The sequence below is a fragment of the Schistocerca serialis genome, chromosome 6 (genome assembly GCF_023864345.2).
Source record: "Schistocerca serialis cubense isolate TAMUIC-IGC-003099 chromosome 6, iqSchSeri2.2, whole genome shotgun sequence".
Lineage (NCBI taxonomy): Eukaryota > Metazoa > Arthropoda > Insecta > Orthoptera > Acrididae > Schistocerca > Schistocerca serialis.
The window spans coordinates 757,234,184-757,260,130 of NC_064643.1; positions in this window are offsets into that span (position 1 = coordinate 757,234,184).

A 25,947-nucleotide genomic window follows, 5' to 3' on the forward strand; every position below is an offset into this window, starting at 1 on the left:
TACCTGTGCCGTTGAGCTAAAATGCTATTCATTTGCATGGACAAGCACGTTGTACAATTCTTACCAGTTTCATGTTTCTGCGTGTTGCCCTTACGGTATTGCAATTAAAATGGCTGGCGATGTGTGTAACAGGAAACAATACACTAGTGAGCGACTCTTTTTCGCAAGTGAACTTCCGTAGTTCTTACACGTGATGCTCAACGTCGCTCTTGTATCTCCTGGTAATGGAGAAATTTGTTGGACATCAATTACGCTGTCACGCTAATATTTAGTGATATGTCTTTTGGAAAACGTATGCTGCCAACTTATTTCCCTATCATTCCCATTTCCAAGCTTATGTTAACGGCATCCTCATCGTTGGGATGTTAAACGATAATATTTCTATTGTTCGATCGCACATCGACGTGTCTTGGTTGCTTCTTCAAAAAATCCAACAACAAACACTTTTGAAGAACGATGAGATGAATCCAGAACAAAAAATATTGGTTACTCCTCCTACGAAGATTACGAATGTAGCTGTTGCTCTTAGTCTCACTGCTTTTCAGATAGCAGTAACATGCCGTAAGAAAAATTATTCAAGCCATACAGAATTGTCACACTGGTATCACATCATTCGCCTTTTTTTTTTTTTTTTTTTTTTTTTTTTGTATGTTACCCGGTCTATTGCGGTCTAACTGTGTTGGTGAGGCAGTAAATTTCCACAGGGCAGTGACTGCGTCACTGCAATTCACTTTGGAGGTGTGGCGGTGGGTCTTGTGGTCCCGTACCACCCTCTGAGGGTGACAGTACTACATGAGTCAGGCACAAAAATTTAGCATAACATGGGCAGGTATGATTGGAGAGTATTGGACGTAGAATGCGGGCTGGTCCCGCCAAGGGATGCGTCCGTGGTGGGCGTGCCAGGCCTATCGTTAGCCATGGTCGGAGACCCTTTCCTCTAGAATGGTTGGGGTAGCCGGATGTCGATGCCAGCGGCGTGGAGGTGTGGTCCGCCGTGGTCGGAGACCCTTTCCTCTAGAATGGTTGGGGGAACCGGATGTCGATGCCAGCGGCGTGGAAGTGTGGTCCCAACGTGGCGCAACCCATGGGCAGTGTCCCGCAACGCATCCAGTTTCCCACAGAGCCGCCGCGCGTTGTTGCGTATTGTCTTGAGGGGGACGAGATCCGGTTCCTCGTGGAGCCGTTTCTAAAACTATTTAAGAATGTAACAGGGAAATTTTGCTGCGAGTGGAAACAAGTATTGTCTTCTGCTGAATTGAAGTTTTATGGTTGCGCGAAAGTGGACGTGTGAAAAAGTGTATTTTTCTTTCTCGTACATCACTTCGCGAGATCTTTCACAAGCAGTTCACTTTTCTGTTAAGAACTGCTGCAAAACTTCAACAAGACTTGAGTCATTTCGTAAATTACAAGTCGGAGTTTTCGTTTCCAAATGCTCTTATTCGGAAACTTCCTGAAATGTTTCCCTTCTCTGAGAAAGTTTTAGTAGGAACAAAGTTTTCTTCGGCCCTTCGTGATCCCCCCTTACAATAACGCAGAATGTTGCCGTACACACAAAAGTTCCCTCGCCTTCAACTGCGTACTGGCGGAGTTTCAGCAGAAAGAAAGGGGACGACACAGGTGGAAAATTTCACTGGGACTCTACTTCGCTGATCTACGTCGTTCCGTTGACCAGCAACCAAGTAGGTAGCGAATTGGTTAGCTATCTACAATAAGCGACATAGATACATGACTGACTTAATACTTTTACTGAAACTCCTCCTTTTGTAGTCATTTCTCACATATTACATGGTTCATTTCTGAACTCAGCTGTATTAATCAAAAGCCAATATTCCGTATGATAACAGCTAAAAAGTTTTTAAACGCACGTCATTCTGCGGGCGTGTATCTTTGTATGCCTTTCCAGAAAATAATCGAACCTGAGCAGTAAAAAATACTTTAAACATTTAATTGTGATATTCAGATAACTGCATCTCTGAACTCCACGAATAACTTAAAAGTACCGAACTCTGTATATAAAATACATCATCTCGCAGGAGTAATAAAGGATTTAGATTCTCGTCGTTTCACGTCTCTTAAATTTGCTTCTGATTTAGACTATTATTGTGATTCTAAAATATCGTTGCAAATAGGTTTTTGTTGTTTTGTGTCTCGGTTTTCATAGTGCTCCAACAGGACGAAGTTGGTAAGAAAAAGTAGAAGTAAGTGTAGGAAATCCTATCATTAAGCTGCTTAACCTGTCACGAAGTTTGCGTTAATCTATTTTTGCCGTAAGAATAATGGATAACTCTCTGTGTGTAGGAATCAGCGATATAAACATTCTAGAAATTTTTATTCACTGATGTCCTAAGGGACAATATTCTATTGTAGCTCTTACCGCCTCCACCCATCTTGGCAAAAAGCGTTCATTGCACAAACGAAAGTAATTATAATTATATGTGAGGATCACATACTTTCATCTTCCGGGCACCGGTTTAAGCAGTTGGGAATATGAACCACAATCCCAAAGTAGATTCATTCACTGATGAAATTTGTTGTTAAGTGTACATTGCAGATCGTGAGCAATAGAGATATTCCCAAAAAACAATACTTGAGGCTTAAATGATATGCACTTCCGTCTTGCGTATCTAAAATTGGCATAAAAAGGAGTGACAACCAGAGCTATAAAACTTTTGGACAGCCCTCCCATGGGAAGAAAAAGGATGACTGAAAACACATATGGTTTAACCTTCTTTCCCCTCAAAAACTCCATCTGAACTACAGAGAAATTCTTGCATAGGAATAAGTAGACAGTTACAAGCCTGTAAAGGAAACTGTGTAGCCGAGTTTTTTAATTGTCTCTCATATCTTTTGTTTAATTAACGCTGTTCAAACCATAACGTTTATCTTGAATATGACATACGAAACATGAAGCTAACTTTGAACAGTATACACTATGCTTCACAGTTAAAGATACATTTTATGATCATATCTTAGATGACTGCTGGATCAGCTCTGCAATATTCTTTCTTTGAGAAATAAAATGGATTTAGGATAATTTTTGGCCGGAAAACCCCAACTGGTGAATGACCCCTTGGTGCAGGCCTTTTTTATTTGACGCCACTTCGTTGAATTTTGCGTCTATGATGGTGAATGTATTGGCAACCCACTTGCGAGACGAGAAAATTCCCGACCGTTCCGGGAATCAAACCAGGGGCCACGTGATGGAGAGACAGCAACGCTAACTACAAGACCACGAGGTACTGACTTTCTTTCAGAGAAACATGTCTAGCAAGGAATTTAGGAAGACCTCTTCGTAGTTCCTAAAAAAGTAAAATGAATTGTCCGCTTGATGCTGTGAGGCAGGTCGCCTGTCTTCCCTCGATATCAGCAATACCTGTGAAAGCCCGTGTTTTAACTAGTACCTTCCTCTGTACAATAAACACCAAAATTTCCTTGATATTGACGTCCACGTTTATTGATCAATTCTCGAATACCTGTTGTGAATCGGAAGATCTGAGATCACATTAAGCCCTGTACTTTATGTCTATTGAGCAAAACAGGATAAACTCTAATACAAAGAATGCCTTATCAACATTTCGAAGCTTCACGCTGTAACTAATTTCCATGGATGCTCATCCGATAAAAAAGTTAACGTATGCGACCACTTTTTGTCCCGTGCAGTGGTAAAGCACATTCTCTCAGTCCGTCCCTTTTCATTTTCTCGGTCACGACACCTCTTTCGAAGTCTCTTCATCACTTACGTTCTGTCACGTTCCTTTTTTTTTTCTTCTCTGATGCCTTCACCCACGTCGACTACTACCAGTTGTAATGAAAATGGTCAATGATAGGCGGCCGGGGTGGCCGAGCGTTTCTAGGCGCTACGGTCTGCAACCGCGCGACCACTACGGTCGCAGGTTCGAATCCTGCCTCGGGCATGGATGTGTGGGATGTCCTTAGGTTGGTTAGGTTTAAGTAGTTCTAAGTTCTAGGGGACTGATGACCACAGCAGTTAAGGCCCATAGTGCTCAGAGTCATTTGAACCATTTTTTTGGTCAATGATACGAACTCAGTCAGCACTGAAGAACGCGATACACTGAATTAGTAAACAGCACGTTCCAACAAAACTGTTCTTACAGCGACATTTTTATATTTGTATTTATAATGTGGATATTATTTACATAATAGTCACATTTGTATCACTGTAAAATGAATAACCAAACTGTCTTTGCAGTCAAGTCATTTTCACTCAGAATTGTGGTGCATATCTTTTTGTTTCTCTTTAAAATTATTTATATCTGATAATAACGTTTTACAATAATTATTGATTATTGAAACCATTAGAAACGGTAAATTAAAAATGAATTATAAGTTAAACCGATAACTTTGAAATCTCTGGAATAACTGTATAATAATATCTTTAAAGTCATGTGGGTTGGAGGTAGGAAGTCAACTATCTCAGACATGTGCTTGCACAAGTAATAACTTTGACCTCATGACTTTTTATGTAGTCTGAGAAGAACAGTGTTTAGAGTGTTATAAAATTTGGACATGTCAAGTTAAAATTTACACCATTGCATTAACTGATGTGCATACACATACTCGTATTTAAAAAGATGCCTCCAGTTTTGCAAGGAGGACTATCATCTCTTCATAAAAACTATGATAACAACGACAACAAGAAGTAATGGACATGAGCGGATGATAGAAAAAAATCTCGCTGTGCGTACGTAGACATTCTAACAGTTTCCTGTTACTTATTGTGGAGGTATGCCAAAACATACTGAGGTGGCCATAATCAAGGGACACATCCTAATACTGTCACGGACCTCGTTTGCCCGGCGTAGTCCAGCAACTCGACGTGATGTAGACAAGTTTTTGGAAGTCCCTTGCAGAGATTCTGAGCCATGGTATCCCTACAGGCGTCCGTAACTTCGAAAGTGTTGCCGCTGTATAATTTTGCGGACGACCTGGTGTCTCAGTCATGTCCCATAAATGTTCAATAGGATTCATGTCGGTCAATCTGTGCGCCAAATCAGTCGCTCAAATTGCCCCGAGTGTTCTTCAAACCAAGCGCGAACAACTGTGGCCAGTTCTCATGGCACATTGTTATCCGTAAAAATTCCATCATTGTTTGACAAAATGAAGTCCATGATAGCTACAAATAGTCACCCACTAGCCAAATATAACCATTTCCAGTCAATGACCGGTTCAGTTCGACCCTTTCCGTGCACACACAGCCCACATCAATACAGAGCACCTCCAGCATGCACAGCGCCGTGTTGACAACTTGGGTCCATGGCTTCGTGGAGTGTGCACCTCATTCAAACCCTACCATCCGTTCTTACCAACTGAAACTGGGACTCACCTGACCAGTCCACGGTTTTCCTCTAGTCTAGAGTCCAATAGATGTATTCAGGAGCCCAGTAGAGTCGCTGCAGGCGATGTCGAGCGGTAGTAAAGGCACTCGCGTCGGTCGTCTGCAGCCGCAGGCCATTAATTTCGCCACTCTGTCCTAGCGGATACGTTCGTCGTACGTCCCAAATTTATTTTGGCCGTTATTTCACGCAGTGCTGCTTGTCTCTTAGCACTGACAACTCTATTTGCTTCCATGTAAGAGAATAGGTGTGCAAAATTTCATCAAAACCATTCCAATAGTTTCTGATATATGAGTTCCTGAAAGGAGGAAACCTTAAATTGCAGGGAAATCGTTTTAAATTTTGGATGAAATGTTTTAAGATTTTTATCTTAGCTGAAATCGCCTATATCCATATTCCAGTCCTCCCTCGTCATCCTCTGGAGCTCTTGTAGCTCCTCTGCTCCCTTGCCTAGCAATTTTTTCTATATTCTGTACTGAAGTCTCGGCATTCGCGATTCGTTGCTCATCAATGATCCGCAGTATCTGCTCAGAGAAGACTCCAGGTGTAAAGGTCAACTTGCTGAGGATGTGAAGTCTTGCCACATACTCATCACTAAACACCGCTGAAACTACCAAAGCAGAAATCTACCAAATTGAAAACAAACGCAGCCTTTGGACATCTCTTCCAAATAAAAGCATTTCATCTGGGTTCAGCATTTTGACATACAGCCATTTATATAGCAGTTCTGGTGAAGCCAGAGCTCGAAAATTTTGTTTAATGACCACTGAAACCTCATCAGGAAGGTTATTTTTATGGCTGTAAGTTTCCCCACTCTCCTTGCTTTTCAGAAATTTTCACCATTCATTAGAACATAGGCCATGTTGAGGTGTAGTGACTGTCGACAAGTAATGAAACCAAATGGCCCATACTGCCTTCTTCAAATTGTCCAAATCTGCGAGATTATTTACAATTTCAGATCATAATAGATTTGCAGGTTGTCAATTCTCTTCTTTGTTAGTCTGTTTTCGCCTCCCAGTGGCTTCCCAACCTCTAGTAGCTTTATTGTCTGCAACAATTCTGAGTCGTCCACCCATCCTCTTCTCAATATGGCCTAAGCGCTCCAGTTTTTCGATACTACAGTCTTTTCCGTAAGGCTGACTTTAAACTACATTCTTGAAAGCACTAGAGTCTTCATCTCCTAAATACTGTGTGTATCTTACTCCATAGTTTCGCAAAGGCCTATAGAAAATTAGTTTGATACCAGCAGCTTCTATCCCACCACTGGAGCCTATATAATAGCTTTGTCAGCTTCTTACCATTCTAATTCTTTACCTGCATCGTTATACACAAAAAAAGTTTTGCATCACCCCGATTACCAGAACTCCTGAAGATAGACGTTGACTGTGGATATTGCATCGCAAACACAGTCCCTTTGACTGTTCAGAGATGTCACTAAACCCGGCCAAAGATGTAAACAATCATGCACCAGCAGCATCTATTGGACAGGGGGGGGGGGCGACAGCCTATCAATTCCAGTCTTTCCACCAGGAAGGAGGTAAACACGGCTCGTGTTGCCTGTAGTTCAACCATGCCTACTAGATGGTCAATACCACGCTTCGATCGCATCCGCGTTTTTACTTTGTGCCAGGAAGGGCTCTCAACAAGGGACGCATTCAGGCGTTTCGGAGTGAACCAAAGCGATGTTGTTCAGACATGGAGGATACACACACAGACAGGCCAAGGGCTGCTACTGCAGTGGCTGACCGCTACCTATGGATTATGGCTCGGAGAATCCTGACAGCAACGACACCATGTTGAATGATGCTTTCCGCGCAACCACAGGACGTCGTGCTCAATAGCCTGCATGATGCGCAAATTCACTCACCACCTCCATTCGCGGTCGATCTTTGCAATCACGACACCATGCAGCGCGGTACAGATGGGCCCAACAACATGGCGAATGGACCGCTCAGGACTGGCGTTACGTTCTCTTCACTGATGAGTGTCACATGTGCCTTGAACCGGGCAATCGTCGGAGACGTGTTTGGAGGCAACCCGGTCAGGTTGAACGCCTTAGATACACTGCCCAGCGATTGTTGCAAGATGGAGGTTCCCTGCTGATTTGGGGTGCCATTATGTGGGGCCGACGTACGCCGCTGGCGGTCATGGAAGGCGCCGAAACGGCTGTACGATACCTGAATGCCATCCTCCGATCGGTACGGCAACCGTATCGGCAGCATATTGGCGAGGCATTCGTCTTCATGGAGGACAATTTGTTCCCCCATCATACACATATTGCGAAAGACTTTCTTCAGGATAACGACATCGCTTGACTAGAGTGGCCAGCATGTTCTCCAGAGATGCCTGGGATAGATTGAAAAGGGCTGTTTATGGACGACGTGACGCACCAACCATTCCGAGGGATCTACGCCGAATTGCCTTTGAGGAGTAGGACAATCTGGACCGACAGTGCCTAGATGAACTTGTGGACAGTATACCACGACGAATACAGGCATGCATCAATGCTAGAGGACGTGCTGATGGGTATTAGAGGTATCGGTGTGTTCAGCAGTCTGGACCACCACCTCTGCACGTCTCGCTGTATGGTGGTACAACGTGCAATGTGTGGTTTCCAAGAGCAATAAAAAGGGCGGAAATGACGTTTATGTTGATATCTATCCCAAGTTCCGGAACTCTCGGAACCGAGGTGATGTAAAACTTCTTTTGTATTTCTTGTGCAACAAGACATGAAAATATTTGTGTACCAGTTTGGTAGCGTCCACTCAAGGTATTCATGGTGTAACACTTTCCATTTCCTTCCATGTATGCCGCACAGTGAAATCGCACTCTTCGCCTTGACCGCTCACACGATGAAAGCTGGCGCTCCTCCGCGACAAGAAGAGGACAGGCGCGCCGCTGCTCGCTTCGGCCTGCTGTTGACTTAATGGAGGCGGCCGTCGAAGACTGCGCCCCGCTCTCCAGCCTGCCGGCGAGGACGGGCCGAGCCCACGCGGTGGAGAGGGTCATCTGGAGCCGCGGCGCGCCCAGGAATGCGATCGGCGGGCGGCGCCGCTTGCGTAAGCCCGGTGGCCGCCGCCTGCGGCTTCCCTCTCCGGTATGCAGATAGGCATCAAAACCAGACCCAGCACTGCTTCACTCTGCCCGTCTCCCTCTCTGCAGGATCACACATACTGGCCGATGGTTTACCAGTCCGTATGAGGAACTAAAGTACAACATTCTTCCAGTGTAAGAGTCTCTACAAAGTCTATGAATGTTCAGGTAATAAGCTGCCCATCGATGTACGGAAAATTCACCTTATGCTGTTTCTCGTTGCGACTGATACCGCCCTGACATATTTACTGAGTCGTGGAACGTACCGGGTGATCAAAAAGTCAGTACAAATTTGAAAACTGGATCCATGGCTTTGTGGGGCGTCATTCTAACTCTACCATCAGCTCTGACCGACAGAAATCTGGACTCACTTGATCATTCCACGGTTTTCTAGTCGTCTAGGTTCCAACCGATATGGTCACGATCACAGGATAGGCACCGTAGGTGATATGTTGTTAGCGAAGGTTCAAATGGCTCTGAGCACTATGGGACTTAACATCTAAGGTCATCAGTCGCCTAGAACTTAGAACTACTTAAACCTAACTAACCTAAGGACATCACACACATCCATGCTCGAGGCAGGATTCGAACCTGCGACGGTAGCGGTCGCGCGGTTCCATACCTAGAACTGCTCGGCCACAAAGGCCGGCGTTGCTAGTGTCCTCCTTGACACAGTCAGGTCTTTAAATATCTGGGCGTAACGTTGTGAAGCGATATGGGATGGAAGGAATTTGTGAGAACTGTGGTAGGCAAGGCAAATGGTCGACTTCGATTTACTGGGAGAATTTTAGGAGAGAGTGGTTCACCTGTAAAGGTGGCTTGCGGAGTATCTACGTAGATGTAGTGATAAAACATTATATAGCTGAACTACCGCTATTTTTTTTAAATTTGGTGTTTACCAGCCTGCCGAACACTACTCCGAAGTGATGAAAAATCACGAAAGCGACAGTACAAAAATATTTACAAAGTTATACAGGTTGTAAGCGATAACTGTTAGCGACATACCACAGTGGTGCAGGGGAAGTGGAGAAGTACCTTTTTTATAGAAGACACGTGTGGCCTATAAATCCTCAAATTGCAGTTTACTCCTTAGACGCGGGAAGGAGAACATCGCGGCGCTACGGCGGCGTAAACACTTCCTACTCTGCTACTGCTCGCATAGTGTAAACAGTGATAATTCGTAACGCTACTTGATATACTTCCATGGTCTCTGCAGAATCGTTAAGTCTTTTGCTACGCTGCGATTACCACAGTGGACTGTGGCGACTGCAGCCCCCATGCTCCACGAACTCTGCCAATACCTCAGCATAGTGTTACAACGGATACTAGTGCACTTCGTGCACCCATAAGTGAAGTGGTCGGCGACGCAATCATTGAGTCCACAACGCGGACACATGCCGAAATGTTCCACTTGTCGATGCACCTACAACAAGAGACCTGTAGCCCTCGCAGAAACGTCAAGGGGACCGCACGGAGCAGGAAAGACGCGACGTCCGACGAGACAAAACGGAGAAACTGCTAAGTGTCGCTGGCACCCAAGAAGGAACCATCCCCCCCACCGACATTTAAGGTGCACTGCAAACTTCTACGCAACTACCAATAACGGGCGTTTTATCCTATTTGTTGAAATTAGAGGTATGAACATAGGCCGGCTACTCTATGGCGCTGGGAAAACTTATTGGGTGGGAATGTGGGTCATTATTCAAGGACATTACCAACATTGCGGCGGTAGAGAATAGTCGTGTGAAAATTGAGACGGTCTCAGGATTAACTGCCAAAATCTTTGTTCAGTTAATTTGGCGGCCCATATTCCGAAGATGACCCCCGAACGGGGGAAAGGTAACAAAGCCGTCATCAGTGTGTGTTGTGACATTTAGATCACAGCGGTTCCCGTAGTGTGTTTATATTCTTGGAATTCGCTGTCCAGTGAACGTGTGCGTATCCTCCGTCTTACAGTGCTATAATTGCTGGAGATCTGAACTTCACAGCAAAAACTGCAAAAGTAACACAAGATGTGCTTACTGTGGATGCCCATTGAGAAGAGAGGCCCGTGGGATGGCCCAAGCTGCACAGTATTTGTTGTGTCAGTTGTCACAGAGTCCAACCGCCACCCACCTCACTCCCCATATTCAGGCAAGAGAGTAATGTTGAGATCTATCTTGTTAACAACATTTAAAGTCTAATCGTGGCTGTCATGAATGATATGTCGCACCAACAGGCTACTAAGGGTCCATTGCAGTACTAAAAACGATTCGATACGGATACGAATCCACCCTCCTTGCACCTCGGGGTAGCCTATAAAATAACCAAAGATACGGAAGACCGCTCAAGGTAAACATAGTCTTCGAAGTGTTCTGCTCGAAACTAACGTGTTCAGCAGTGGCAGAACCGAAACATGGTTAAAATCTAACGGACCGTTTGCACTCAAGGGCTACTTCGTCATTAGGGAAGATAGAGATGATAGCTACAATACTGCACCGTTGTTGGTAAAACAAGTAATTCACTTTTCTGTTGTGAATACTGGCAATCAACATGATACGTTACAAATGGTGGGTACACGCCTGTGGATCAAGGATTTCCGTATGAATTTTGTCTCAGCATACAAAACACCAACGACAGTCTTCCCAAACAACAGTTTACAACAATCATCGACTCTATCGGGAAAAGAAATTTTCACTCTGCAGCGCAATGTGCGCTGATACTAAACTTTGCGGCAGATTAAAACTGTATGCTGGACAGAGACTCGAACTCGGGACGTTTCCTTTTTGCCAGCAAGTGGTGTACAGACATTTTTTATTTTTTTATATGAAATTAACTACAATACGTTATATACTCACTGAAAAAAATACCAACACCCAATAAATAGTTAACGTAAAGTAATGAAATATCGGGAATATTTTTGTCTAGGTAACATACTTAAGTGATAAACACTGCATGATCACAGCGCGAGATAAGCCTTTGAAAATGTGAAATGCTTGTACAATAACAACGGGTATAACCGCCAGAATCTTGAATGCAAGCATGCAAACATACGTGTATTGTGCTGTATAGGTGCCGGATGTCGGATTGTGGGATGGAGTTTCATGACTGTGTTGTATCCACGGACCCAACCAACCAACCAACTCGCGCACGCGCGCCCTGACCGTGACATCGCTGGCCACAGTTCCTGTCGCGGCCGTCGGCGTCCCAGGGCGTTACCGCCGACGGAAGAGGTCGCACCATGGCTGAGCCATAGAGTAAATATCTCTGGAGTGAGCATTGCGTTCTGCGCATGTTGTCAACATTAAACCAGGATTGTCACGTCTTCTCGGGACTTCGCTGTGCGTGTGTGCTTTCCGCAGCGTTTGAAGTTTATAATATCAAGAGTTTTTGTTGTGTTTCACGGTTTGTTGATAGTGTAATAGCGATTGTGAATTACTGTTGTTGCTACGGATGCAAAGAAAAATATGTGAAAGGAGGGATAGTAACTTTTCATGGGTACATACCATTTAGCTCTAATTATAGTGATCATATTAGTAAGAGGCACTGTATATGTTGAAAATTTCGAGACGCATTGTAATTAAGGCTTGGTTCTGTAGACCTATTTTTCTACGATTTTATGACTATATAATAGATATTACTGCTCGTACAAAAGCTTACAAAGAATCGCTTCCTCTCGTAAATTTGCTAGTGGAACAGGAAAGGAAATGGTTAGTTGTTTCAGCAAATACTATCCTCCATGCATTTATCAGTGACTTGTCGATTATGTATACAGATTACTCCGTCTACTATTTATTTAATAAACTGGGAGCAAGTACGTAAAATGCGTGAAATAAATACTTCAAAGTGTCACCAGTAAGAAAAATTGTGCTTTAGGTCGCAAATACGAGAGAATAAATACGCAGAAATAGCAGGAAAAAGAGGAAGAATTAGCATCGATATAATCGCTAACGTGTGGCAAATTCGGTGTTTTTCGGAGATTTGCAAAAGTACTAGCGTACTGTCAAATCGTTTTGCAAGACTATCAGTGCAAAAATGTACGTCAGGCTCTGTAATACTATAAAGTGCCGTATCATACCGAAAATTGCCAAAAATCGAGTGCATCTGAACTGTGACACCTGTCGCAAAGAAGCAGAATGTAGTATCACTTGCCCTTAAAAGTCACGTAGCTGGTTCATCCCCGGTATCAAATGGATACCGTTAAAGTGTCTGCGCAACATATATAAATAATCCACGACACGTACGAAAAGAATCCGTCTGTACTAGGGATGTAGTGACATTCGAAATATACAGGGCGCTGTACGGACAAACACACGACGTCCCGAGAACACGTGACCAGGCCGGCAATGTATGTTGACAACACAAAATCTGTTCTGCGCATGTGAATGCTCACTCCAGAGATATTTACTCTATGGGCTGAGCTCGGGTCCGCAGCGCCCTCTGCCTTTTGCATATAAGGAGGAGCGCTGGCCCCGAGACGGACAGTCTGTTGTCGATTGTCTACTGCTAGCCTTTCGTAGAGTTCATAGCGGAGCCATTGCAGTGTGATATTTGCTGTTGTATTCGACTAGGCTCAGTTCACGGATATTACTGTTGGATATTACTCGGACTTGTATTGCTGGTGCACGTTTCGTCAGAAATAAAGATAAGTTATCTCTTCATTCTAGCTGGCGCATTTCCTGTCATTAATTATTTTTCGGCCAACAGACATAGCTACATCCTGGTCACTACCCACGCTTTAAAAAAATTGTGGTGGCTGCCCCAAAGTACCGCCGAGGACCTTGGGTTTGGGAGCCGCCACAAAAAAGGCTGTTGCACTTGGTCGGTCAATACAGCGACGATTGATGCTATTTGTAGACGACGCTGGAGTTATCAATTGATGATATCCCATATATGATTGACTGGGGATAGATATAGTGATCGTGCAGGCCATGGCAACATATCGACACTATGTAGAGCGCGGTGGATTACAACATCGATATGTGGGCTAACGTATTCCTGTTAAAAAAAATACCTAGAATGCTGTTGACGAATGGCAGCACAACAGGTCGAATCGCCAGAGTAACGTAGGAATTTGCAGTGAGGGTGCGTGGGATAACCACGAGGGTGATCCTGCTGTCATACGCAATCACACCCTAGAGCGCAACCTCAGGTGTAGGTCCGGTGTGTCTAGCTCACAAACAGGTTGGTACCAGGCCATCAATTGGCCCCCTTCTGTCCAACACACGGCTATGACTGACGCCGAGGAAGAACCAGCTGCCATAAAAAAACAATAAAGTACTTCCACCCTGCCCTCCAATGAGCTCTCGCAAATGGCGGTGGTTTTGGGCCAGTGGAATGCACGCTTTGGTGCACCTGGCTCGGAGCTATCCTTGAAGTAACCTGTTTGTAACAGTTCGTTGCGTTACTATGGTGGCTACTGCAGCTCAAATTGCTGCTGCAGATGCAGCTCGATGTGCCAGAGCCGTACTCTGAACACGATGGTCTTTCATCTCGAAACTGCCACGTGGCCGACCGGGACCTGGTCTTCTTGTGACTGTGTATTCTCGTCACCACCGCTGCCAGCAATCATGTACAGTGGCTACAAAATGTACAAATTTGTGTGAAATCTTACGGGACTCAACTGCTAACGTCATCAGTCCCTAAGCTTACACACAACTTAACCTAAATTATCCTAAGGACAAACACACACACCCATGCCCGAGGGAGGACTCGAACCTCCGCCGGGACCAGCCGCACAGTCCAGGACTGCAGTGCCCCAGACCGCTCGGCCAATCCCGCGCGGCTACAGTGGCTGAACTTTCAACTTCTCGTAGCCCTATTACACGACCTCGTTCAAACTCAGTTGGGTGTTGTAAAGGCGTCTTTGGTGCCTTAAAGGCGTTCTTGACTAGTCCAATCTCGAAGGAAACTAACACTCGCCGTTATAGCGTGTATTTAAAGCAAACCTGGTTTGCATCCTCATAGACGCACTCCTGGCACCACAGTAATGCGACTGGCGCGGCATTTGAATAGACACCACCTTACAGATGTAGAAACAGGCTTACGAACTTTGGATTATGTAACTCCTTCGTGGTGTTGCGATTTTTTTACACCAGTGTGTATACATATCTGATTTGCAATCATACCTCCCCACGTTTCACTTCAAAAAGAGGAAACGAAAGTGTTCCCATTATCATATTATTATCAGATACACAGAAAGAATATCGAATGAAAAAAAAAGTCACGGCCAGTATTCGAACTCCCACCAGCATTTTGGTAGGCTAATGCCTTAACCGATTTATTTTATTATTTTTTAATGAAATGGATAGACTGTGGCTCGTGGGGTGGGAGAGGTGGGGGGAGAGTGAGCAGGGATCAAAACGCCACCGTACATACGAAAGTGGAAGGCATGAGAACCAACTGAAGTGCAATATTTTTTTAAATTTTTTATTTTTTTATTTTTCTTAATTTGTTATTATTTTTGCTATTATTACGAAATTATGGGTGAATATGTCAGCTATGCAGCAAAAAAAGAAAAGAAGACTGGAAATAAACAGAAAAGAAGGAACGCGAACTAACGGTGGGCTCTCCAATCCACGGAGGTCGGGTTGGAATCGATCATCGGGGGCTGAATCTCAGACACAGCCCTCACCTCCCGATACTTCCCAACTAAGTTGGGGTTTAACAAAGGCCTCTCGAAGATGGCTGGCAAATCAAAGTTGGTAACATGATGTGCACTCGAACGCTGCATGGCCTGTTTGTAAATAGTTCCAAAGGTCGAGGCGGGATTTTGACTCCTCACCAGAAAAGTAACTGTCCACCCACAGCTTTACCTACGTAATGGCACGATATTTCACGGCGGAAACACATGTGTCCTGCAGATGTAGAAATATCTGCGGTTCAGTTGCATCAGATGGCAGTCGTAAGCAGCGGCTGTCATTTGCTCCGCGAATCGCCCAGACGTCGTTCAAACAGGCGCAGGTCAGATGGTGGCCATCAGTGTCTAGTTGCTGGCAAAGGAGAAAGAGGAATCTGACAAAACAATGTTGTCCACTTGCTGTTTCGTGGCAAATTTCCTGTTGATTGTCATACAGGATAGCCCGCATGTCAGTAGGAACGGAAGGCTAGTGGATGGTACTCCACACTATTGGCCACCATACGGAAAGATTTTTGGTTTCCAGTATGTTACGGGGAAAGTGGTGCACTAGTGGTGTGTAAAACTCCTTGGTCCTGGATGGACCCGTTTCTGGGAGACCGGTTTGTGCCTAACTGTATTAGACGAAGAAAGCCGAAATGTGAGACTGGTGGCGCTAACAAGCAAACTGCGTGTTAGGGACATGCCCCATCCAGTCCATTGTTTCCTCATAGTACTCATATCCAAGACCACACTTCGCATCAAGCTGTTGACGAGTCCGAGGGCACCATCCCACGGGGGTAGTGTACGAATCTCATGAAGGATTTTAAACATGAATCCAGCCATAAAATAATAGCCAAGGGCCGCTTGGAGGCTGCGCCCAAATGCCGTAGGTACAGGGAGCCCTCGTGCGACGTGGACCCATTTTTATGCCACATAACTATTAAGGAACTCATTGCGTTGAAGGGTGTCCTGGTGGAGCAGGAGGTTCTGACGGACGTCGTTGTGCGTGGCACGAAAGGTGTGCTGGCGAAGGGTGAGCCCAGAGAAGTCGACAGGCCCATGAAGAGTGGTTCTGGGGCAGCAGCGTATAGGAGGGTAGGGAGGAGTACCCATGCTGAATTCAGTGACAGATGTGAACGGGCCCTGGCAAACGTGGATTGACTTGGACTCGGGAGCTGGCACCACTGTAAAGGCGCTGGAGGATGTCGATGAAGGGAGGTGGGATACCCATGCAGGCTGCCACCAAAAACAGGAAAACAGTGGTTCATTTCGTCGAGGGCGCTGTTGTAACCTGTAGCGACGACCAATGCGCATAGTCTGCAAGTTGTCGCCGTCGCAAAAAAGTTGCGGCATTCACCTGTGGCAGTCTGTATGCTGATCTGTCCCCCAGGTATCGTTTGCTCCAGGAAAAGAATGTGAGGGAGTATCATTCGGTGCTGCATTGCCAGGAATTGGGCGAAATTCTTATAGTCTTCATTGAGCAGAGTGAACGGTCGATAGATTGGGCCGTCGAACCGCGGGACTGTTTGTGGATCAGGGCGATGATGCTCTCAACGAACAGAAGCTGGCGGGACTGCCTGGACAGATGTCATAAACCCCCCTGAACATAGTCGTCCACCTCGATGCCAAGACGCCTCAGAAGGCTCAGTGAACGAAATCGTTAAACTGCCGGTGCCGGGCGGTCTGTTGACTGCAGCCATACTGATTGTGCCGTCGACTTTATTTCGTGTCACCACCAGTGTTGAGGTATCAGCCCCTGCATGGGTGAGAGTGTGCATGACGTACTGCAAGGCGGAGTCATCCACTCTGGCGTCGGCATCCTCTTCACTGTAAGTGCGTCGGTGGCGTTCGACGAAAGCGTTAAGGATATCGGTATGATTGGTGACCTACAGGTCATGTGGCATGACCAGAGTGTCGATGAGCTGCCGATGACACTGTCTTCATAGGACACTATGTGATATATGAATGGAATTTCCAATTCCGCTTGCTCATGGTGTCACGTGCTAATCACCATCCCTTGAAATTTGAGGCGTGCCAGTGCAATTATCCTCGTCTAAGCTCTTTGCCATTTCATCTAGTTATCTGGGGTTGGTGGCTGGCCGTCCAAATATCAGAGGATCGCATAGCAGACGTTGATGGTGCTGCGATGCCATTCGACCAAGTCCTTTCCATTTCTCATCAGTGCCCTCTGGATCGCTGGTTTTGCGCAGTCCATCCACCGTATTAATATCGAGTGGTAGGTGGGAAGGCGTCGCTTGCAGGCTGCCCACATAGCAGTGACTGGCTGGTGAAAAGCTAGGTCGTGCAGATGAAAGCATTCAGTTTCCAAGGTACCTGACTGTGCCATACATATTGGAACGGAAGGAAGACTATGCAGATGTAAGTACAATAGTTGGAAAAGGCTAACGGCCAGCGTTCAGCGTCCCATATTACGAGGTGCATTTAAGTTCTAAGGCCTCCGATTTTTTTTCTAATTAACTACTCACCCGAAATTGATCAAACTGGCGTTACTTCTCCACGTAATTGCCCTGCAGACGTACACATTTTTCACAACGCTGACGCCATGATTCCATGGCACCGGCGAAGGCTTCTTTACGAGTCTGTTTTGACCACTGGAAAATCGCTGAGGCAATAGCAGCACGGCTGGTGAATTTGCGGCCACGGAGAGTGTCTTTCATTGTTGGAAAAAGCCAAAAGTCACTAGCAGCCAGGTCAGGTGAGTAGGGAGCATGAGGAATCACTTCAAAGTTGTTATCACGAAGAAACTGTTGCGTAACGTTAGCTCCATGTGCGGGTGCGTTGTCTTGGTGAAACAGCACACGCGCAGCCCTTCCAGGACGTTTTTGTTGCAGTGCAGGAAGGAATTTGTTCTTCAAAACATTTTCGTAGGATGCACCTGTTACCGTAGTGCCCTTTGGAACGCAATGGGTAAGGATTACGCCCTCGCTGTCCCAGAACATGGACACCATCATTTTTTCAGCACTGGCGGTTACCCGAAATTTTTTTGGTGGTGGTGAATCTGTGTGCTTCCATTGAGCTGATTGGCGCTTTGCTTCTGGATTGAAAAATGGCATCCACGTCTCATCCATTGTCACAACCGACGAAAAGAAAGTCCCATTCATGCTGTCGTTGCGCGTCAACATTGCTTGGCAACATGCCACACGGGCAGCCATTTGGTCGTCCGTCAGCATTCGTGGCACCCACCTGGATGACACTTTTCGCATTTTCAGGTCGTCATGCAGGATTTTGTGCGCAGAACCCACAGAAATGCCAACTCTGGAGGCGATCTGTTCAACAGTCATTCGGCGATCCCCCAAAACAATTCTCTCCACTTTCTCGATCGTGTCGTCAGACCGGCTTGTGCGAGCCCAAGGTTGTTTCGGTTTGTTGTCACACGATGTTCTGCCTTCATTAAACTGTCACACCCACGAACGCACTTTCGACACATCCATAACTCCACCACCACATGTTTCCTTCAACTGTCGATGAATTTCAATTGGTTTCACACCACGCAAATTCAGAAAACTAATGATTGCATGCTGTTCAAATAAGGAAAGCGTCGCCATTTTAAGTATTTAAAACAATTCTCATTCTCGCCGCTGGCGGTAAAATTCCATCTGCCGTACGGTGCTGCCATCTCTGGGACTTACTGACAATGAACGCAGTCTCATTTTAAAGCAATGCGCATGTTTCTATCTCTTTCCAGTCTGGAGAAAAAAAATCGGAGGCCTTAGAACTTGAATGCACCTCGTACAGCGATCCCACTAGAGGTGCGTCAACATGGGACTGGAGAAGGCACTGATGGCAGAGGGCGTGGGTCACATTTCAGTGATGCCAGTTCAGTCTATCAATAGATCAGGTTTCAGTAGGCATGGCCTGCACCTCAATACGTATGGGAAAGGGAGGCTGGAAAAGCTTACTGGTGACAGTGTGGTGGTGTCGTGGCGGTGGGATCACTCATGGAAAAATTCCAGTAGTAGTTGGTGTTAGAGCTGCACCTTTTTTAGATTCAAGTCAGTGGATAGATATACCTGCTTAATGGAAGTCCCACTAACAAAGGGTTCACCTTCAGAGGACATCATGTTTCCAACTGGAGAAGGAATTAGTATATTACATCAAAATATAAGAGGTATTAGAATAAAAATAGTGAACTGCTTATAGATTTTGACTCTGAAATTATTAGTAGATCGGAGCACCACATAAATAATTTGACAATTTAGAGGCTTCCTTTACCAGGCTACAGATTAGATGGCTGTTTCTCAAGCAGTTCCTTGCGGGCTGGGGGAATGGCCATGTACGTAAAAAACAGTACTCCATTTGAGTCCACAGACGTATCACGGCACTGCATTGAACAGATATTTGACTATTGTGCAGGGCAGTTGAATTTAGTGAAACTAAACTTCTAATTATTGTTGTCTATAGGTCCTCTAACCCTGACTTCAGAGCATTTCTGCTCAAGCTAGAGAGGTTCCTTGACTCACTTTACAGGAACTACCAGAAATTTGCTCTATGTGGTGACTTCAGTACTAATTTTGTGTATGATGGTGCAAGAAAAAGGACGTTGGTAGATCTCCTAAATTCGTGTGATCTGATGCAGACTGTGTTTTTCCAGCTAGGTTGTAAGGGTACAGTAACACAGCCATAGACAATATTTTTATTCATTCTTCATTACCAGATGGACATTCTGTTACTAAAAGAGTGGATGGCCTTTCGGATCATGATGCACAAATTATAACGCTAAAAGGCTTTTGTACTCAAACAAATGTCACACATAAATACAAACTATGTAGCAAAGTTAATGCAACAGTAATAGAGTGTTTTTTAAATCTTGTCAAGGAACAAGACTGACAGTATGCCTATAGTGCCGATAAGATGGTTGATAAATACGATGACGATGCTTTCCTTAACACATTTCTCATGCTCTTTGAGAGTTGCTTTCCTTTAGATCGTTCTAAACGGGGTACTAGCAGTAATAGGCAGCCCGGGTGGCTGACTAGTGGGATAAGGATATCATGTAGAACAAAGCGGGAATTATGTCAAAATGTTAGAAGTAGTCTCAATCAAGCTACAGCAGCCCATTACAAACAGTACTGTAAGGTGCTTAAAAATGTCATTAGGAAGGCAAAGAGTATGTGGTATGCAAATAGGACAGCTAATTCACAGGATAAAATTATAACCATATGCTCAGTTGTGGAGGAAGTGTCTGGTCAGCAGCACAAGGTCGACGACATAAAGTCAGTTCGTACTGAAAAATCAGATATATGTACAGTATAATTTTCTGAGAATTGCTGGTGAATTAAATAAAAATTTCGTTTCTACAGGAAGTCATACAACTTTCTTGGCAAATGCCTTTCCGAGACTGATGTCTGAAATACTCCTCTCTGATACAGGCAGGGGGGAGGCTGAGTCACTAATTAAATCACTGAAGACTAGGGACTCTCATGTTTATAATGGAGTGCCTAGCAGAATATTGAAGTACGGTGCTGCACATGTTAGCTCTGTATTTCGCCGTATTTATAATTTTTCCTTTAGGAATGGTCAGTTTCCTGAACGTTTAAAGTACTCATTAGTAAAGCCGCTTTATAAAAATTTATTTAGACAATTTTTTACCTATTTTGATGCGACCAGTGTTTGCTAAACGTATCGAAAAGTCTGTGTATCTAAGGATAATTGATCATTTAATATCACACGATTTGCTGTCAAATGTACAGTTCGGCTTTAGAAGTCGTTTAACAACTGAAAATGCTATATTATCTTTTCTCTGTGAAGTATTGGATGGGTTAAACAAAAGATTTCGAACGTTTGGCATATTTTTTGATTTAACTTAGACGTTTGATTGTGTTGATTACAAAATATTGCTCCAGACGCTGGACGATTACCGAATACGGGGAGCAGCTCACAACTGGTTCATCTCTTACTTTAGCAACAAACAGCAAAAGGTCATTATTCAAAGTGTTGAGAGTGGCTGTGATGTGGGGTCTGAGTGGGGTACAGTCAAATGGGGCATGCCCCCGGGATCAGTGTTGGGACCACTCCCATTCCTTATTTATATAAATGATATGTCCTTTAGTATTACTGGTAACTCTAAAATACTTCTGTTTGCTGATGACACTGGCTTGGTAGAAAAGGATGTTGTGTGCAACATTGGGTCGGTTTCAAATAGTGCAGTTCATGACATAATTTCATGGCTAGTAGAAAAAAAAACTAACGCTAAATCACAGTAAGACTCAGTTTTTAGTTTCTAACACAAAATTCAACAAAACCTGACGTTTTAATTTCACAGAATGGTTGTATGATTAGTGAAACTGAACAGTTCAAATTTCTAGGTGTTGTGATAGATAGTGAACCGTCGTGTAAAGCCCACGTTCAGGATCTTGTTCAAAGACTTAATGCTGCCATTTTTACTATTCGAACGATATCTGAAGTGAGTGGTCGCTCGACACGAAAATTAGTTTACTTTGCTTATTTTCATTCGTTTATGTAGTATTGTATTATATTTTGGGGTACTCTTCCCTTTCCAAAAGGATATTTTTGGCTCAGAAACAGGTGGTTCGGACAGTAAGGAGTAACCTCTTCTCGACCCCTGTTCACGAGTCCGAGTATTTTGACATTGGCCTCTCAATATATATATATCCCTTGCTGTCATTTCTTGTTAACAATATTAGCTAATTCCCAAGAATAAGCAGCTTTCACTCAGTTGGCAGAAATCAAATCTGCATTTGGATCGGACTTGCTTAACTCTTGTGCTGAATGGTGTTCAGTATACTGCTGCGTCCATTTTCAATAAGCTGCCACAAGAATTCAAAAATCTTAGCAGTAATCCACGTGCCTTCAAATTGAAACTGAAGAGTTTCCTCATGGGTCACTCCTTCTGTTCTGTCGTGTTCCTTGAAAAAGTAAGCTGATTCTTGTTGTATTGTTAATTTTGTTTACTTAAACTTATGCATTCAGTTTGTTCGGGTTCATGAACGTTTGGTCATTCTGAATTTCAAGTGAAAATAAATATATCCTTTCTAGACGACTTTCAGAATGTCTTGTGAGATATGGACGGCCAGAACGGTCTTCATGTCGGACTGCCCAGATATCGTGGAGCAGAAGGTCCCACACCACCAAACGTAGCTCGTGGTGCATAATATAGTGGGCAGCCTGGTCCTTTGGGCGCAGAACGTAATTAGCACCACCTCGAGCGGGAGTATTTGTGTCGCCGTAAGCACAGTGGTGCCATGTCTTCAGAATACAACTGGTCCCTTTCATGTCGTTGGGTGGTACCCGATGTGGTGCAGACACTAATGATGTGTGTCCCCATGATGGTGAGCGCCATGTCCTTAACTGATGGAAGGGAGGTGTCTCAGATGGCCATCCCATGGCTCGTGGGATCACGGAGGCACGGGTGGTATAGATGTTTATGTCTGGGAGACAGGCCATGTGAACTTCCTGCAGGAGGGGCAAAATCAGTATCATAAGACCTTAACATTTCCGTCATTAAAGGATTTTCATTCGTGAACTCATGATGTTGGTGTTGATCGTTGGTATCCGATAGGTCTGGTGACGGACCACTTGAGGCGGATCTGCCTTGCGTCAGTGGAAGGATGTGGGCGTCGCAATGGAACGTCACCGAACTCGCTCCCAGAGGTTTCGGTGGAGGGGGAGAGTATGATTGGCGTAGTGGAGCGGCGCTTACAATGCAGGGCCCAGTTCGGCATCTTCATGGACTGGAAATGGGAGGGGGGGGGGGGGGGGAGAGGGTGCAGGCATACAAGTAGATGTCACCGCGCACACGCCGTCTCCTTCGGTAGTGGCATATTCGTAAGCATCTTTCGGATCGACGGCGTCGTCGTCTGCGGAATGCAACATGTGCTCTTGCGCGAAGACGGTTCGGTGCCATCTCTAGCAACGTTTCGGAGAATAGAATGTTGTTTCCTCGCGCGACTTCCCGTGTCCACCGACAACACGGAATTACATCGCTCCGACAAGAAGGCCGCCGTAGGGACTATGAGCGAATCGATCTCCGTCTTGTTGCCGAGGATCGGGTCACCAATCGGCAGCGTCGGCACCGTCACCATGAGACCGAAGTCCGGCCGAGGCGCCCTCAGTAGGGGTGTGATCTGGCTCAGCTGTGGCACCAGGCCGAGCCACAGCTACGGCGAACGTCGCCGGGAGCACTGTTGTTTGCGACGCGGGTGGTCCTTCGGCGGATGGAAGTTGCGTAATGCGGTGTTGTAGGCGTTCAGATCTAAAGTGCCCTTCTTTGCCGCACCCTGAACAGGTCCGAGGCTGGCCGTCGTACATGAATGTTGCACGGCGTCCGGAGATCTGTAGGTAGGACGGGACGTGGATTCGGAGGTCGATGACTATCTGTCGGACGCCATTTTGGACAGGATATGTTCGAAACTGGGTCCATTTCACCGCTGTATGGCCGTGGACTGTGCCGTAAGGTACGAGTGCTGCGACCATTTCCTCTGCTGGAAATTCGAATGGCAATACGAAAACGCGTATCGTACGCATGCCTAAGCGTGCGTTGTCGCCGCTCACCACACGGGCATTGCCCTGGGCGTGACACAGGCGGAGCCCCTGTTTGGTCGAGTCTGCACGCTACATCGTTCACGATTTTAACATAGACCATGCTGTTTACAATCGACAAGTGTATTGAGACTTTACATCTGAGGTCATCAGTCCCCTAGAACTTAGAACTACTTAAACCTAACTAACCTAAGGACATCACACACATCCATGCCCGAGGTAGGATTCGAACCTGCGACCGTAGCGAGATTTTCGGTAACAACGTTCTCCCTTTATATATTACGAATGTATTTATATATTGTATACGTAACTGTCAAACTGTTTTTTTTATTGTTTTAAAAAAAACTGTCAAGTAGAAAGCAAAAATATTTTTTATTTTCTTTTTCATAACAAAAATACCATTATCATCCACAGTTATGAACACAACAATAACAACTTCAAATCAACCAAACCGCAGTTCTCAAGTGATAATCTTCCTCAACTGATTTAATTTCCGACTCTTCCGGTGGATTTCCCAAAACTTTTTTTCATACAAACCTTTTCCTTATAATTACGAACAGAACATACAAAAATCAACCAAATATGCCGAGACGTTCTTAACTGATGATATTTCATACATACTGTAGTTTATGTTTATTTCTGACTTTTCCACTGGACCTCCAAAAAATTTTCTTTCATATAAACCTTGTCTTCAACGAATTCGGCCAAGCCATTCTGATGTCATAATCTTTCATACATGTGGCAACTGATTTCTATTTATATAGAAGTATTTAGTGTTACCTCTTTATGAAATTCGGGATGACGTCAGGATCTCTTTTAGTAGAGAAAGGAACATAAAACACAATTTTTAACCCAAAAATAACGTATAAACTTGACATCGGCTTTAAGAACAGATCAGTTAGAGAATGCATGATACGATCTACATTCAGTGTATTTTCTCTGAGTGGTATGGGACGAGTTATGAAGGCATAACTTTTCAGTTAAACTGCAATAACTGACTGGCCTCTGCAATAAAGGAGAAATATTTACACTAAACTTCCCATCAACGTGTGAGTTTACAACCCCGGCTGACAGCCGGCCGTTGTGACCGTGCGGTTCTAGGCGCTTCAGTCTGGAACCGCGTGACCGCTACGGTCGCAGGTTCGTATCCTGCCTCGGGCATGGATGTGTGTGCTGTCCTTAGGTTGGTTATTTTTAAGTAGTTCTAAGTTCTATTGGACTGATGACCACAGATGTTAAGTCCCATAGTGCTCAGAGCCATTTGAACCCGGCTGACACTTGATTTGACTTGGGAACGCAGCATAGTACAGCGGCGAGGGGGATCTTCGTAAGCGTGGTCAGGACTAAGAGCTGAGTACAAAGACGGCATACCGCAGGTGGCAGGTGGAATTTCCCGGACGGGTTCTTGTGCTGGCGGCAGCTCCGAATGCGTGGCCGAATTCCGAAAACACCACTTTGCGATCTCAGAGTATCATTCGGGAATATTACACAGAATAATACTAAAATTCAGTTCAATGGATCTACGTAATAAATGAAAACATCGAAAAGTACGTGTCGACGCCACAAATTCAATGTAACATTGCAGTAATATTGTGTAAATTCTCTTTTTTAATGGACATGAATTTTTATGAACGATAATTCCAAAAATACTTTAAATTATAGTTGCTATCGTTAAGCCAGTACTGTTACATTGACTAACAAAAAGTCAACAGCGGGAACACACAAATAGTTTATCTGGAAATCAGCTGGAGCCAGAGAAACGACGATTTTGATTAAAACTTCCCAATGTAATTGACCAGACTAAATGTACTCCACAATCACACATATCATGACATCAGCATGTGTTTTCCTATGCTTTTACACTCTGCCTAAACGTTTATGTGTTTGGATACGTGAGATATTTCTACACCAAAATAACTATTACACAGTGTGATTCAGACTGGCCATCAATTAAACTGGTTGTAATTAAAATTTGGCAATGCTACGTAAAAACCAACGGCACCACATAAACAAGAATGAAACTGAGCTCTGTTATGGAATGATGCACTTCAGCATTTGTAAATATTTATTAGCATTTTCTTGTTTTAAAACTGCGTGTGATTCTAATTACATTAATACATACGTCGCGTAATATGTATGTAAGATCCGGTAGTTACCAGTGTGGGAAGACGCTCACTTCAATATGTTTAGTTTTGGGAAAAATACCATATCTTCAACATCGCCCATGTGAAAGTAATAACGTTACAAGTTATGAAAATAACTAGCGCGATCTGGTCTCCCGATGTGTCAAATAGGCAGTATGCTGTACCTCGCCGATTTTGTCGTGGTCTTTTGCGGTTAGTCTATGTCGTTATGAGTTGGTGGTGAGTCTTGGTAGCTTTC